Source organism: Eumetopias jubatus, unplaced genomic scaffold, assembly GCF_037043125.1.
Source record: "Eumetopias jubatus isolate StellerSeaLion01/CBP00866 unplaced genomic scaffold, mEumJub1_p1.0 scaffold_2, whole genome shotgun sequence".
Lineage (NCBI taxonomy): Eukaryota > Metazoa > Chordata > Mammalia > Carnivora > Otariidae > Eumetopias > Eumetopias jubatus.
The window spans coordinates 6,849,590-6,863,604 of NW_028274808.1; the positions used below are offsets into that span (position 1 = coordinate 6,849,590).

General features: G+C 38.7%; 1 protein-coding gene across 2 annotated transcripts in view; it reads left to right on the forward strand.

The window, feature by feature from the left end:
- The window catches only part of MCPH1 (microcephalin 1), a 249,919-nt gene that overhangs the window by 104,535 nt on the left and 131,369 nt on the right, over positions 1-14,015 (forward strand). The window lies entirely within an intron of this gene.

A 14,015-nucleotide genomic window follows, 5' to 3' on the forward strand; every position in this document is an offset into this window, starting at 1 on the left:
CAAGATTTGAAGTGTCCATATGATACACTTCAAGGACCACATTGTCTTTGTGTAAAGGAATGACTGTCTCTCTCTCTCTCTCTCTCTTTCTCTCTCTCTGTGGTCCCCCTCCTTTTTCCTTGTCCCCAATGCAATTTGGGGGATTCTTAAAATATTCCTTTTGGCTAGCTGTATAAGCTTGCCTCCAAGAAAAACATTACTGAGAATGTTTTTATTTCAGGGTTTGTGTGGTATTCTCTGGAAATTGCTTGTAAAGGAGGCTTCTAGCAGTTCTTCAAAATTAGATGGTTGTATGTGGCCCAGTTAGTCATATCAAAAAAATTATGGTGATTTTATAACAAAATTCAGTTTGAATTTTTATTTTAAAAAAATTTATTTTGAAAACTATGTTGGCAATTTGTACATGTTTACAGTGGTTCCTACTTTCATTCTTAACCCTGCTCTTTTCAGCAGAGAGAATAACTTGTGTTTTTCCTGCTTTGTGACTAAATTGTCTGGCAGATACAGAGAAATAGAAAACTGTGTCGGGAGTTGCTCTGTTTCCTATTCGTGGGAGACAGGAAGTAACACAACAGAAAAATAAAGAAATTGATTTGACCAAAGGATCCCTGTAGACCAAAGCTTTTTTGTTATATTGTGTTTAAGCATAGTGCTGTTTGGATTCTTTAGAGACCCTATCTTCTAACTTTCGCCTATTTGGTGTTTCCTCCATTCTCCCCTGGCTTATCTACAATTCTGCTTTACCTTTATACTGCTTTGTGTTCAGTGAAAGCTAGTGGAATGCCCTGTGACCGAGGCTTCTTCCTTCAGGCTCCTGTTACATAAAGCTCCTTCTCTGCTTCAAAGACACCACATAGCAGTGAGGAGTGGTTCAGCCTATATTCAGGTCAACATACATTGATACTGAACAGCTTAGGAATAAGGATTGATAGAGTCTGAGAGCTAAATCAGTTGTAAATGCAAATATGGAGTTTGGTCAGTTCCACAGCCAAATTTCAAGACACTTTAACTGTTAAAAGAATAAAAAAAAAAAAAATTTTATGATCAAGTGTCTCATAAATCAACGAATGATGTCATAATGAGTTAATTTTCTTGAAATGATGGCATGCAATTGGCTTTCTCACACTGGATTCGGTTAAGTAGTGAGTCTGATTTAACTGGTGTGAACATAGAATCAAATGTCAGCGTTAGAACAAAGCCTATAGTTCATGCAGCCTGGATCTCTCGTTGGCTAGTGAAGAAGGCTAAGCTGCTCTCCTAGAATTATGACCAGTGGCAGCACCGGACCCAGAGTCTAGGATTGTCACTGGTGTTCTAGTCCATCACACTGTCTACCCAAGACTAAAGAGAATCATCTTGAAAACCATTCTCTCCCTCTCTGTCTTTTTTTTTTTTTGACCTTCTGAGCACATTCTAAGAATAGTGTTTAAGCAAAGTATGCTTGGTGTGCCACATTTATAACTAGGGTTTTTGAGGTGTTTGCTTAAGTTCTGTCTAACAAATGTTTGTTGGCTGCAACCGTGTGCCCTAGCACTTATAATACCAAGCTGACTAAGGTCTCCTGTTTGTTTCTTTGAATCCACATCGGCTTGATTCCAAAGTCCTTCTTACTGTGCCACAGATAATTATACCTTGATAAAGTACTTCCACTTTAAAAAATGTTTTCATACCCACTGTCTCATTGAGTCCTTACAGAATATTTTTGCAATAGTGTTTAGTGCACAGATTTTGCACTTGTGTTTAGTGATGGAGATACTAGAAAAAATAACCTGTCTGACTTGAATGCGGATCTTTGAAGTCTTGATAAAGGCATTGTGCTAAGGCAGTGATCGTAAATAGTCATCTCAAAGTACACCTGATTTATACTGTCATTATTAAAATAACGGATTCCATTTGTGGAGAAACACGTGGTCTACAGTGCATTGCTCCTTTCACTGAGGTGGTTACCGAACAGTGCCCATGCTCTTCCTCCGCAGAACCTTGGGCAAGCTTCAGTAGAACCTCCCTCGGTACCCCAGGACATAGGTGGTCCCACGCAGGTCCTCCATCCTGTCTGCCGTCCCTTTGGTTCATCCTGGCCATTCCTTGGGTATGGTTCTTCCACATTGGAGGCACTGTGCTTTCCTAGTTCGATGGGAACTCGTGGTGGAGGACAGATAGGAGAAAGATTGCCCTGGAAAATCAAGGGCTCTGGAGTTGCCCGTCATGAGAACATTTGAGAAGATAGGTTTGTGAACAGGACTTGATCGTCATCTAGGATGACTAGTTGGGGAGTTTAAAGGAGAGCTGTTTTTGAGTATGAGAAGTCTGTGAAGTCACTCTAGACACAACCATGGACTGTAACATGAATGAGATTCCATTGCCATTTTGGGAATTCATATCTTTACATCAATAATTTGTTCTTTAATTTTGTAAAGAGACTAGATAGAATCCAATTAATACGCCTGGCAAAAAAAAAGCAAGTGTGTGGGTCTTGAAGCTGAGACTTTGCATGGGAAAGAAAGCCCTGAGGCACTTTGAGCGAGGAGGAGTAGAAGGATAGGTGTTTGGAGAGGCTGACAGCGACCAGGGCACGCGGAGATCATGATCAGGAGGATGGGAAGCCACTGGAGTATTTGGACTAGAGAGAGACAGACTTTGATTTCTCTGGCTTCTGTGTAAAGAAGGATTGCAGGAAGGTCAGAGTAAGCGGAGTGACCAGAAGAAGGCAGTTAAGATTATCGAGGTCAGAAATTATAATGGCCATGACTAATACAGTGGCAGTTAGGTGGGGAGAGAAGAGATCACACTGGTGTAGTTTTTAGGAAGATCTAACAGGATTTGGTAATACATGGCATGTTATCAATAGAGAAGTCAAGATGGCTCCTCCCTAAATTTTTTCCTTGAGCACCTGAGGGTACATGGTGGTGGCATTTACTGAGGCAGGGAATACTGGGGGAGAAAAATGTTTGCAGGTTTGGGGTAAAATAAAAAATTCTGATCTACACATACTGGGTGTGAGATTCCTATCAGACATTCAGGCAGAACTATCCCATATCCCATTAAGCGTGTGTGTGTGTGCGTGTGTGTGTGTGCACGCGTGTGCGCATGTGTTCAGAGCAAAGGTTAGGACTATAAATATTCCTTGGGGAACCATTTATGCATAGATGGAACTTAAAGCCATGGTACCTAGGAGATGAGTGTACAAGGAGGAGAGAAGCAAAGTTTAACCCTGAGCCCTGCCGTGCCAACGTCTAAAAGTCAAGAAAGAGGTGGAGGATCAAACAAGGGAGACCAAGAAAGATCAGGCGGTGATGAGGTGGGGCAGCAGGTGAATGGGATACTCCATTAGAGGAGGGACTGTCTCAGAAAGGAGAGTGTGTTTGGTCACGTGGAACACCACTGAAGGACGAATGCGATGAAGGCAGAGAAACAGCCTTGGATTCGACTAGATGGTTGCTGTCGGTAGTCTTGGAAACAGCAAGTGAAGAAGTAGAAAGCGCACAACTATTTCTAGACCTCTTGCTGTGACTGAATCAGAGACATCAGTCTTGGTAGCTGGATGGGGCAATATAAAATATGATTCGAGCTTTGTAAGATGGCCAGTTGAAAAATGATATTCCTAGTGCTTGACAGTTTGATTTTATCCCAGTGAGTTGGGCGTGTGTTTGTGGAGCACCTGGACCTATTGGCTTAGCAGGAAAGAAGAAACTAGATCGAGGTTATGTATGTGTATTATGTGTATTAAGGCAAAGGTGCCATATTTGGCCAACAATTTAAATGGATGAGGCTACAAATCAGCAAATCAAGAGATTTGGCTTTGGTACTTATTGCCCCCCCCCCCCACCCCATCCCTTTCAAAATTCTGGCATTCAGGGACCACACTGTTTTTATTTTGTTTAACTTAGCGCATCTGATGCCAGTTCTTAATTTTTTTTAAACCTCGAATGATCTCCTTCTCGCCTTATGACTGAGGACTCTAGGACCTCCCCTTGGTCAATGTGGAGTTGTGTCACAAATTCAAAGCTCGTTTTTAGAAAAAATTCCAGCTGTGCCTACAGGTGCATCTTTGATACGTCACTTCCTCAACTTTCCATTGAGTTCCTCAGTTGTCACTTGTGCTCAGTCTGACACCCAGTGAAACCGTTCTCATTTGCAGTAACAACACAAAATGTTTCGCTTAACTTTAGGTTCTCCTCAGAAAAATGCAACCATGATTCGTTCTCTGGGACTTTTTGAACATCCGTCATTTACACATCATTTTAGGTATCTATCAGTAATGCTGGGGACATTGTTAGCTGTCCATTCTTTCAGGTTTCTAAGCTCTATACCCAAGTTAAAATAAGTTGCTAAAGAATAGAACACTTGAACTCGTCTGCCTAAGTACCTCTGTGAATTAGGCTTTAGTGATAATACTAGGTTTTGAGGAGCACTGATGTAAGAAATAACAGGATTTTAGACAACTGTCATACCTTCTTCAAAACTACAGTTGACAACATTGTACATTTTGCTACCTGATACTTTTTATGTATGATCCATACAATACATTTCTCCTTAAATTCATTGCCCTGGAATGTTCTCTACAGGAAATTTTTTAGGCTTTTCTTTACCAGAGAATGAGAAATATGTAACTAAAAGTGGTTTTATCAACTAAAATAGCAGCTCGCCTTAGGTGCATGATGGATCTATTTCTTAGTTCTTTTGAGTTGGTTTTTCTCGTCACCACTGGAGAGTACATAGAGAAACACCTTTGGTACATAGAAGGAACACCTCTCCACCGAATTTTGTTTTATATAATTCTTTTAAGATTTTATTTTTAGGTGATGTCTACACCTAACGTGGGGCTCAAACTCACAACCTTGAGATCGAGAGTCATGTGCTCTACCGACTGAGCCAGCCAGGGGCCCCCCTTATATAATTCTTTTTTATTTTGGTTTTGTTAGATAATAACAAGAAAGAACAGTATACAAATACTTAATGTTATCCACAGTTATTTAGGTGAGGTATAACTGACATATAACATGTTATTAGTTTCAGACATACAACATAATTCAAGATTTGTGTGTATGTTACAAAACTACCACCACAATAAGTCTACCTAACATCCGTCACCATAGGCAGTTATAAAAATTGTTTTTCTTGTGATGAGAACTTTTAAGACCTGCTCTTTTCGTGATTAATTTTAGCATGAATTATTTATTTTGTAGCTGGAAGTTTGTGCTGTTTGACCTTCAAGTATCTCTGACCTGCACGTACACTTTATTGTAGTAGAACATTTGTTTCAGTTGTTAAATTGTAAACAGTAATTTTAGGATTAAAACTTACTTAGAGATAGCCGTGCCCCCCTTGGCACAAGGGACGAGGACAAAATCAAGAAAGTTTCAAACAGAAAAGCAGAAACTCTTTAACAGACCCTGGTTAAAGCACTTACAAGCTCTTTGAGGGCGGAGACCATGCCTGTCATTTCTCACCTGGCCCAGGGCCCAGGATGGAACTGGAATACAGCGCTTACTTGTGGAAGGAATAAGCGTGCAGAGACATGGCTAAACATACGTACTTCTTTAAGAAACCTCAGAATTTGTTTTTGCCCCCGATGAGCTAAAAATGTATAAAAACGTTGTGCATCATTATATATTATGAAGGTATCCGTGTAGCTCATGACTTTCTTGTTAAAACTCACTGAAAATAAGATGACCTGATGCTCGTTTAAGAAAAAATCTTTTTAACTCAAATTTACAGAAAGAATAAGAAACAGTGATTGCCCTGAGTAGCCATAATATTAATGTTTGGCTTATTGTCTATGATGGCCATAATAATTCCTACTGTATTTTCATACAGTGAAGTGATGTTTCTGATGTTTGTTTTAGTTACATTGGAATGTGTTATATTTATTTCTTTGTTTTCATTTTGATAAGAAAAGTACGAGCTTGTGTTATTTATAAAGATGTTTGGACTTCACATGTCAGTATGCTGGTGAAATGCTGGGTCACCCTGGTCTTTGCTTAGCAATATGTAAAAAGTAGCTAATAGTGGGCCGTTAAGCTCTAAAATCCAAGAATAATCCATTTTCATTTTTTCTGGCTGAAAAGATTAGGTAAACTACAAGCAGCATAAATCTCACATAAATGCCCATATGCCGTATAGCTAAACGTTTTAATAAGAATATTTGAGCATATATCAATGTATAACAGCCTTTTCCTCTTACCATCTGGTATTTAGTCTCTGTCAGTTAATATCTCTTAAAAAGGAAAAAGAGTTCTTAACTACTTATTTTTAGTACTTTATTGCTTATTTTATCTGTCTTGGTTAAATAGGTTGTATTAAGATTTTGGTTTCCTGCCACTTTTTTTTGAGACAGGCAGAACAGTGCTTTTTAAACACTTAATCACATATGAATCCCCTGGAGATCTTATTAAATGCAGATTGTGGTTCACAAGTAGGTCTTGGTCCTAAGCTCTTTACTGGCTACCAGTTCCCAGTTCCCAGGTGAGGTACAGGTTGCTGGCCCTACGACCATGCACTGAGTTGGAAGGTTCTAGAGACCAGCCAGCCATATGTGGAGGGTGGGGTAGGGCTGCTTCTAGAGGATGGTAGTCACACAGAAGACGTAAGGAGGGGGCCATCCTGGCATCCTGGCCATCCTAGGCTCTCTCAGCTTGTTAGGACAAGACTCCTTTGTGTCCTCTGTGGACACGGAGACTTGAATGATTTCAGTAAGTCGCTATGGTCACAGTGCTTGAAAATGAGTGAGTTTTGAATTTGAATTCAGCCTTTCCTCAATACATAGCATGTATTCTTTCTGGCATCTACTTCTAGAGATGGCCTAGAGAATGTTTTTATCTTCTGCCACCTTAAACGTGGGTATATTTATTCTGTGGCTGCGCACCACTTTATGTGTTTTTGGAAGGTTAACGGATAAGACCGTGAGTTTCAGTGTTAACCTTGCCACTCACTGGCCGTGTGACCAGTAAGGCAGTTAACTCTCTAAGCCTCAGTTTCCTTATCTGTAAAACGATTGAAAGATCATCTAAATAAAGTGCTCAGTAAGCACTCAATAAGTATCACTTACTGTTGACACTTGTGCCTAGCCGTGATTCCTATCATAACTTGGATGGACCTTGAAAACATTATGCTAAGAGAAAGAAAGCAGACACAAAAGGTTTCATATTGTCTGATTCCTCTCCTACAGTTTATGTGGAATAGGCAAGTCCACAGAGACAGCCGGCTGATTAGCAGTTGCCAGGGGTGGAGTGGAGCAGGGCGAATGAAGGGTAGTTACTTGGCGGGTATGGGGTACACTCCCGGCATGATTAAGATGTTTTGAAACAAGAAAGAAGTGGTGGTGGCACACACGGTGAATATACCAAATGCCACTGAACTGGACACTTTAACATGGTTACTTGTGTATTACGAGAATTTCACCTCAATTTTTAAAAATCATCTATGGAAAATTGCCTCATTGAGAGAGGCATTACATCTACAGAATGGGTTTGTATTTTAAAATAACTTCATGGAATCATATAAAGCATTTCCTGATGTTCTGAGATGTGTTGGAAACACAGAGGAATGGCTTATTTTGTAACAAACACTATTGCCTTGAAACTTTGCCAGTCCAAGTCAATCTTTTCAGAAGACCAGACCTCCTCAGTTTTCTGGCTCCAAAGTGTTCAGGACATAAGCCCCCTATACTCTCTTCTTTAGTTATTAAAAACCATACCATCGATAGCCCCAACCTTTTTTTTTTTTCTTTTGGAGCTTAATATAAATCTTTTATTTAGCTAGAATAAGTTCTCTAACTGTTCTCTCCCCCACCCCAATTTTACCTATGAGTGATAGCATACAGTATTTGACTTTCTCTTTCTGGCTTATTTTACTTAGCATAATGCTTTCCAGATTAACCATGTCATTGCAAATGATAGCCCCAACTTTTTAATCCTGAAATGTAACCCATAAATAGCCTCATTGCCGCTACTATATCATTAGCTACATGGTCCTTTTGTCATTTATAATGACATGTAGTGTTTTCATGTGACAGAAAGGGTAATTAACTTGCCTCTTGTCACAGGGCCACAGCAAGATGGAGATTGGTTTAACCCAGTTGCCTGGATTCTGTGGTGTTAACCAGTATCCTATAGTGTGTAGTTGTGGAAAAAACACAAATATTATTCTCCCGGTAGGAAAAGTCTAAACAATGTACATAGTAGCAAATTCTCTTAAGGTGGTGGTGTTTGAGCAAATTAACTACTCTTATAACCGAGACAAAGAATTTATAAAATCTGATGAGAAAAATATTTGTACTGTTTTCTTTTTAGCTTAAAATAGCAAAAAAATTAATTACTATTATTGTTCATCTTCTATAAGAAAGAAGAGATTTGCAGATGCTGAGTGTATGTTTTTATACCTCCATAAACTCTTACAACTAAGTTTTCTACCACGGTTGGTGGGGGCAAGGATGGGTAGGACAATCTCTTCTCAGTGATTAAAGTAGAGAATGAAGTATACTTTTGAACTATTTGATATTAACTAGATTCCCACAGGTTAAACCTGAGGCATAAGTTTCTGACTGTCAGATTTGATTTTAATCAGCAGATACATTGAACAACATGAAGTCTTTTGTACACAAAGAATATTGTTGTTTCCCACAAAGAAGGAAATTAAGGTGAATGTTAAGAGAAGTTAATTTGATTGGTTCTGGTTTAGAAAGTAACATTTACTGATCTTGAGCTATAGTACTTCTGATCACTCTGAATTTTCTAATTATTCTTTGGAGAAAAGGAAGTTGAAGCAATTAGTAAAAGCACCAGGACCACTAGCCAGCACTAGTACTAGATAACAATATAAACTTTTCAAATTTAAAATAAAACAAAACAAAGAAACACTGTGCTTTCCATAGGTACATTTCATTTATACCCAGAAACACTTTGGGTTTATGCTATCCTGTTTCGTTTTGGTTTTGTTTTTATTTGTAATAAATCAAATTTGCCTCGCAAAGGAGTTTAAGCAATTGCAGGCCATCACTATTTCTCTTCTGTATTGTATTGGGAATCTTAGTGCAATAAGGGAACTAAAAAGAGTATGCACACAGATTGGGAAAGGAGTAAATAAAACTGTTTATTCACAGAAGACATGATTACACAGAAAACATCAACAAATCTCCAAAAACCCCCCACAACTAGTGAGTTCAGCAGGGTTACAGGGTACAGGGTCAATATACAAAATTCAGTTGTATTTCTATGTGCTAGCAATAAACAACTGGAATTCTGATTTTTTTAAATGCCGTTTATATTAGCATCCACAGAAATTAAAATATTTAAATCTTGACAAAATATTTACGGAAAGAAATCAAAGACTTAAATAAAAAGAGAGAGATACTATGTTCATGAATTGGGAAAATGGGTACTTTTTAAGCTGTCAGGCCTCCACACACATTTTTTTTCTTGAAGTATAGTTGACGTACAATGTTATATTAGTTTCAGGTGTACAACAAAGTGATTCAACATATGTATGCATTAGGAAGTGATCACCATGGTAAATCTAGCTACTCTCTGCCACTATACAAAGTTGTTACATATTAACTCTATTCCCTATGCTATATTGCCTCCAGTGTCTTATTTATTTTATAACTGGATATTTTTTTTAAGATTTTATTTATTTCTTTATTTATTTGAGAGCGATAATGAGAGAGAGAGAGAGCGAGCATGAGAGGCGGGAGGGTCAGAGGGAGAAGCAGACTCCCTGCTGAGCAGGGAGCCCGACGTGGGACTTGATCCCGGGACTCCAGGATCCTGACCTGAGCCGAAGGCAGCCGCTTAACCAACTGAGCCACCCAGGCGCCCCTTATAACTGGATATTTGTACCCTTTACTCCCCTTCTCTTATTTTGCCCATCCACTTACTCTCTTCCCCTCTGGCAACTACGGGATTGATCTCTGTATCTAGCAGTCTGTTTCTGTTTTGTTTGTTTGTTTTGTTTTTTAGATTCCACATGTAAGTGAAATCAGATGGTATTTGTCTTTCTTTTTGGTTCTCCCCATTTTGATCTATAGATTCAACTTAGTTCCATTTACAGGCTCAGCAAGATTTTCTTGTAGATATCAACAAGCTGGTTCAAGTTGCAAAGCACTTTTGAAACAGAAGAGCAAAGTTAATTTGGATAATCGCACAATAGAGAAATCTAGGTGATAGTTAAATGAGAACTCCCTGTACTGTAAGTCTAAAATTATCCAAAGTAAAGTGTTTTTAAAAATCAAGTATAATTTATGAGGCTTTATAATAAAAAATGGTACCTCCTGCCCTGTTGTTTCCCAGCCTGGATTTTTCACTCCTAAAATAGCCTTCTGATATTTTACCTACATATTTCTAAATAAAATGGTTTCCTTGCCATTTTTTAAAATTAACTTTGAGACATTGTCTGTAGAGTTCCTTCTGTGGAAGATCAAACTAAGACTGTATGGCTGCCTTTCAGTCCCACCTCCTCTTCTGTTCCCCAGTCTACTCACTGTGGTTACAATTTTTGTTTAACATTTTATATATGCATATAAATACACATTCACATGTGCATACGCACGGGCATGCGCGCACGCACACACACACACGCGCACACACACACGCACACACACACACACACACAGACATAAATGAGTATGTGGACGCTGTTTGAACTGAGCCATGTAATGTACTATGGTTGTCTCTGGTAATTTGTGTTTGTTGGTTTTCCTGAGCTAATCATTGACAATTATTTTGATTGCTTAGTTTTCTATGCAACTATCACCAACTGACTGCAAAAATTTCTAAAAGCATTGTAATTCTTCTCACAAATCTGTCTCTACATCAGATTACCTTCCAATCCCATTTAGTTTTTCTTAGAGGCACCACGCATGAGCCCATTTGTTCTCTTTCCCTTGAGACTGGTTGCCTCTAGGTCTGCAGAGCTGCTGCTAGCCAGGGACTTCCCATCACTGTGATGCCAGGAATTCCACTCTTGTTTGGTTTGGTCTATGTTTTCAAGCTAGAGGCTTTTATCAAATGGGTATAAAGTCATGTTCAGTAATGAGGCATTGAAAAGCTGACTGAAACTCTGCCTGTCTGAGTGGTGTATAGATAATTTGATGTGAATGGAGGCATTTGAGATCCAAGCTTTTTAGTAGTTGTATGTCTTTTTTCCCCTGGGCTGATCTGTGTCCCCAGGAAAGAATGGCTGGTGTCCCAGGGGAAGGGTTGGAGAGGTTTTCCCTAGCGCTTTCCACCATTGCTCTCAGAGCAGCCGGTTTGACTTTACTTTTGTCTTATTCCAGGGGTGGGTGGGCTACAGGGTAGTAAATATCTCTTTTTTTTACCCTGTTCTATACCCCATCTTCAGACATATCCAGTACCACCAATTTCTTTGCCTTCAGAGTCTGTGAAGGGAATTGGATGCTTCCCAAAGATCTCTTTCTCTAGACACTTAAGTTTGAACTTTCTTTGCCCTTCTAAGTCATTTATCATTTACGCATCTGCTTTGCAACTTCCAAAATACCCTGTTTTATCTGCTGTAGACTCTTCTCGTTCTTTTAAATTCTATCCTTTTAGTTGAGTATTGGGGAGAAGGTGAACATAAAGATGTGTTCATCTTGCTATGTGTTAACCATTAAGTCAGCTTCACTGTCTTCCTTGTAAATGATGCTGTTATGGACTTGCTTTCAATACCAGTGCCATTTTCTGGCTTGGGTTCACTGTAGCTCCACTGACTCACATTGTTCAAATGAAATGATAGATGTGTGTGAAACAAGAGAAGACCATTTGTGTTTTGCCTAGTATGGAATTAACTGTGTGGTCACGCCTACATTGTGGTAATTTGTCTCGTCAGTAGCTGTTAATCTAATAATAAGTCAAGTGGTTCCTATTTAAATTCATCAACAGGGTTCAAGTTTTATGAACAACAGTTTTAAAATATCAAAAATATTATATCCATTCACAGTGGATGCTGAAATAACTCAGCCCTCATTTTAAGGTCTATAAACATGGGATTTGATCCTCTGTATTTATGCAACCCAATTGCATCTTAGTTATTTTTATTCTATCACATATATGATGGGAAATATGTTGGGTTAAACTTTTAGTTCACTCACAGCCTTAGCTGTGATCTTGCAGAGTAGATTTTCCCAATATTGAACACTCTACTAAGCTAAAGATAACTTTGGCTAATGAAAGAACTAAAGTGAAAAGCTTGCACTATGTTTCTGATTTGATGATTTCATTACAATCAAATCAGTGTTTTCTGCTATCTCTGTTCAATATTAATTTCTGGGATGCCTACCTAAATTCAATTTATTAATTCACTTGCCAAAATTCTACTATAGATGCCTTATGGCTTTATTTTCATAACATTTAGAAAGGGTCAAACTCAGAGAACATAAATTTTCTCCAGGAGGTTCAGTTGACATTTTAATGTGGACTACATTTGAACTCAAATGCCACACGCATTTTTAAGACTGGTTCCTTGGATTCTCTCACTGGTACATTATGTTTCTCACTATCCTAATTCTTTCACATTGCCTCATGTCTTAAATGAACCTGATTTTGAAGCTTTTTACATTTTACTTCCTGGGCTAATCACAGATTTGTAGGGAACCACACAGATGTTGTTAGTGTGTCTCTATAAATGATATCATACATTGATAAAAGTAAGGCAAACACTATGTTACTTAATGTTTTAACCACCTCTAAATAGCCAGGTAGAAACATGATTTCACTGTACCATTTTTTTCATACCCTCTTTCATTGATCTTATGAAGATATCTATCTATCTATCTATCTATCTATCTATCTATCTATCTATCTATCTATCTATATTGGTTAGCCAGTAAAATCAGGGGAAAGCAAAAAAGAGACTTAACTGACAAAATGCTCATGTACACCCAGAGCTAAGTGAAGTTGGAATTAGGGTCTTTGAGAACACAACTCATCACTTCCTCTCTCTATAGTGAAGACACATTGCCCTGCATCATACTCCATTCCCATTCTGTCATCTGGGGCTCAGCACCCTCAGAGCTTTCTCATGTCTTTTCTGGATTGTTCTTCTGCCATGTACCCTGCAGATACAGTGATATAAACAGGGTATATTATTATACCTTACCATAGGAATCTAACCAACCCGATTTTCTTACCACTTCTTCCAAAGCACCCTTTAGCCACCGCCCCCCCCAAAAAAGAACCCGCTTTAATCCTGCCTTGGCATGTGGCATTCTCTCCGTGCTGGAATGTCCCCTCCCCTCCTCACTCTTGTCTCTCTTTGCCTGATGAACTCTTACTCATCCTTTAAGACTCTGTTTCAAATGTCACCTCATCTGTGGACGCTTCCTTGATTCTCTTAGACAGAGTTAGTTTGCTTCTTCTATAGGTTCCCACAGTACTGTTTTGAGAAATCACCATTTGTGGTTTGCCTTCATGGCTCCTGCCAGAGGGTGAACTCCTCTGGGATTGGGTTTGTGTTTTCAGGACCTAGCGTGGGTTCTTATTCACCGTCGGCTCTCAATACGTTGTTCACAGACAAGCGGTTAGTGAGATGAAGAAAACAGTGTTGAGTGAATAAATGCCTGCATTTTAAAGTAAGATACAGACCGGTGCTGAGAATTGTCATTCAGATTCTGTATCTTGTTATTGTCTTTATTACACCAGCATGTGCACTTTTTCTTAGAAATATTTAAGACCAAGCTCCCATAGATGGGTCTTAATCTTAGAAACTGCCAAACAGGAAAACTGCCTCCTTATCCCCAGTAATTCAGCAAAACAAACTTAAACTTTATGTTGCAACTCTAGAAAAGAGCGTGGATTCACTGAATGTAAGAAATGAAATTGCAGATGAAAAATAAATACGGGATATGTAATTCAGTTGATTATTTTTGTTATAAAATTCTATTGGTGCATGGAAATAGGAACAGATTTTCAGGGAGTTTGCTCATCAAGTAGAGATGACTATAGAATCTTGAAAATTGTTGAATTAAAAGCAAAAACATCATTTTGATCATTTAAAATATGTGAGTTCAAATACAATAATAA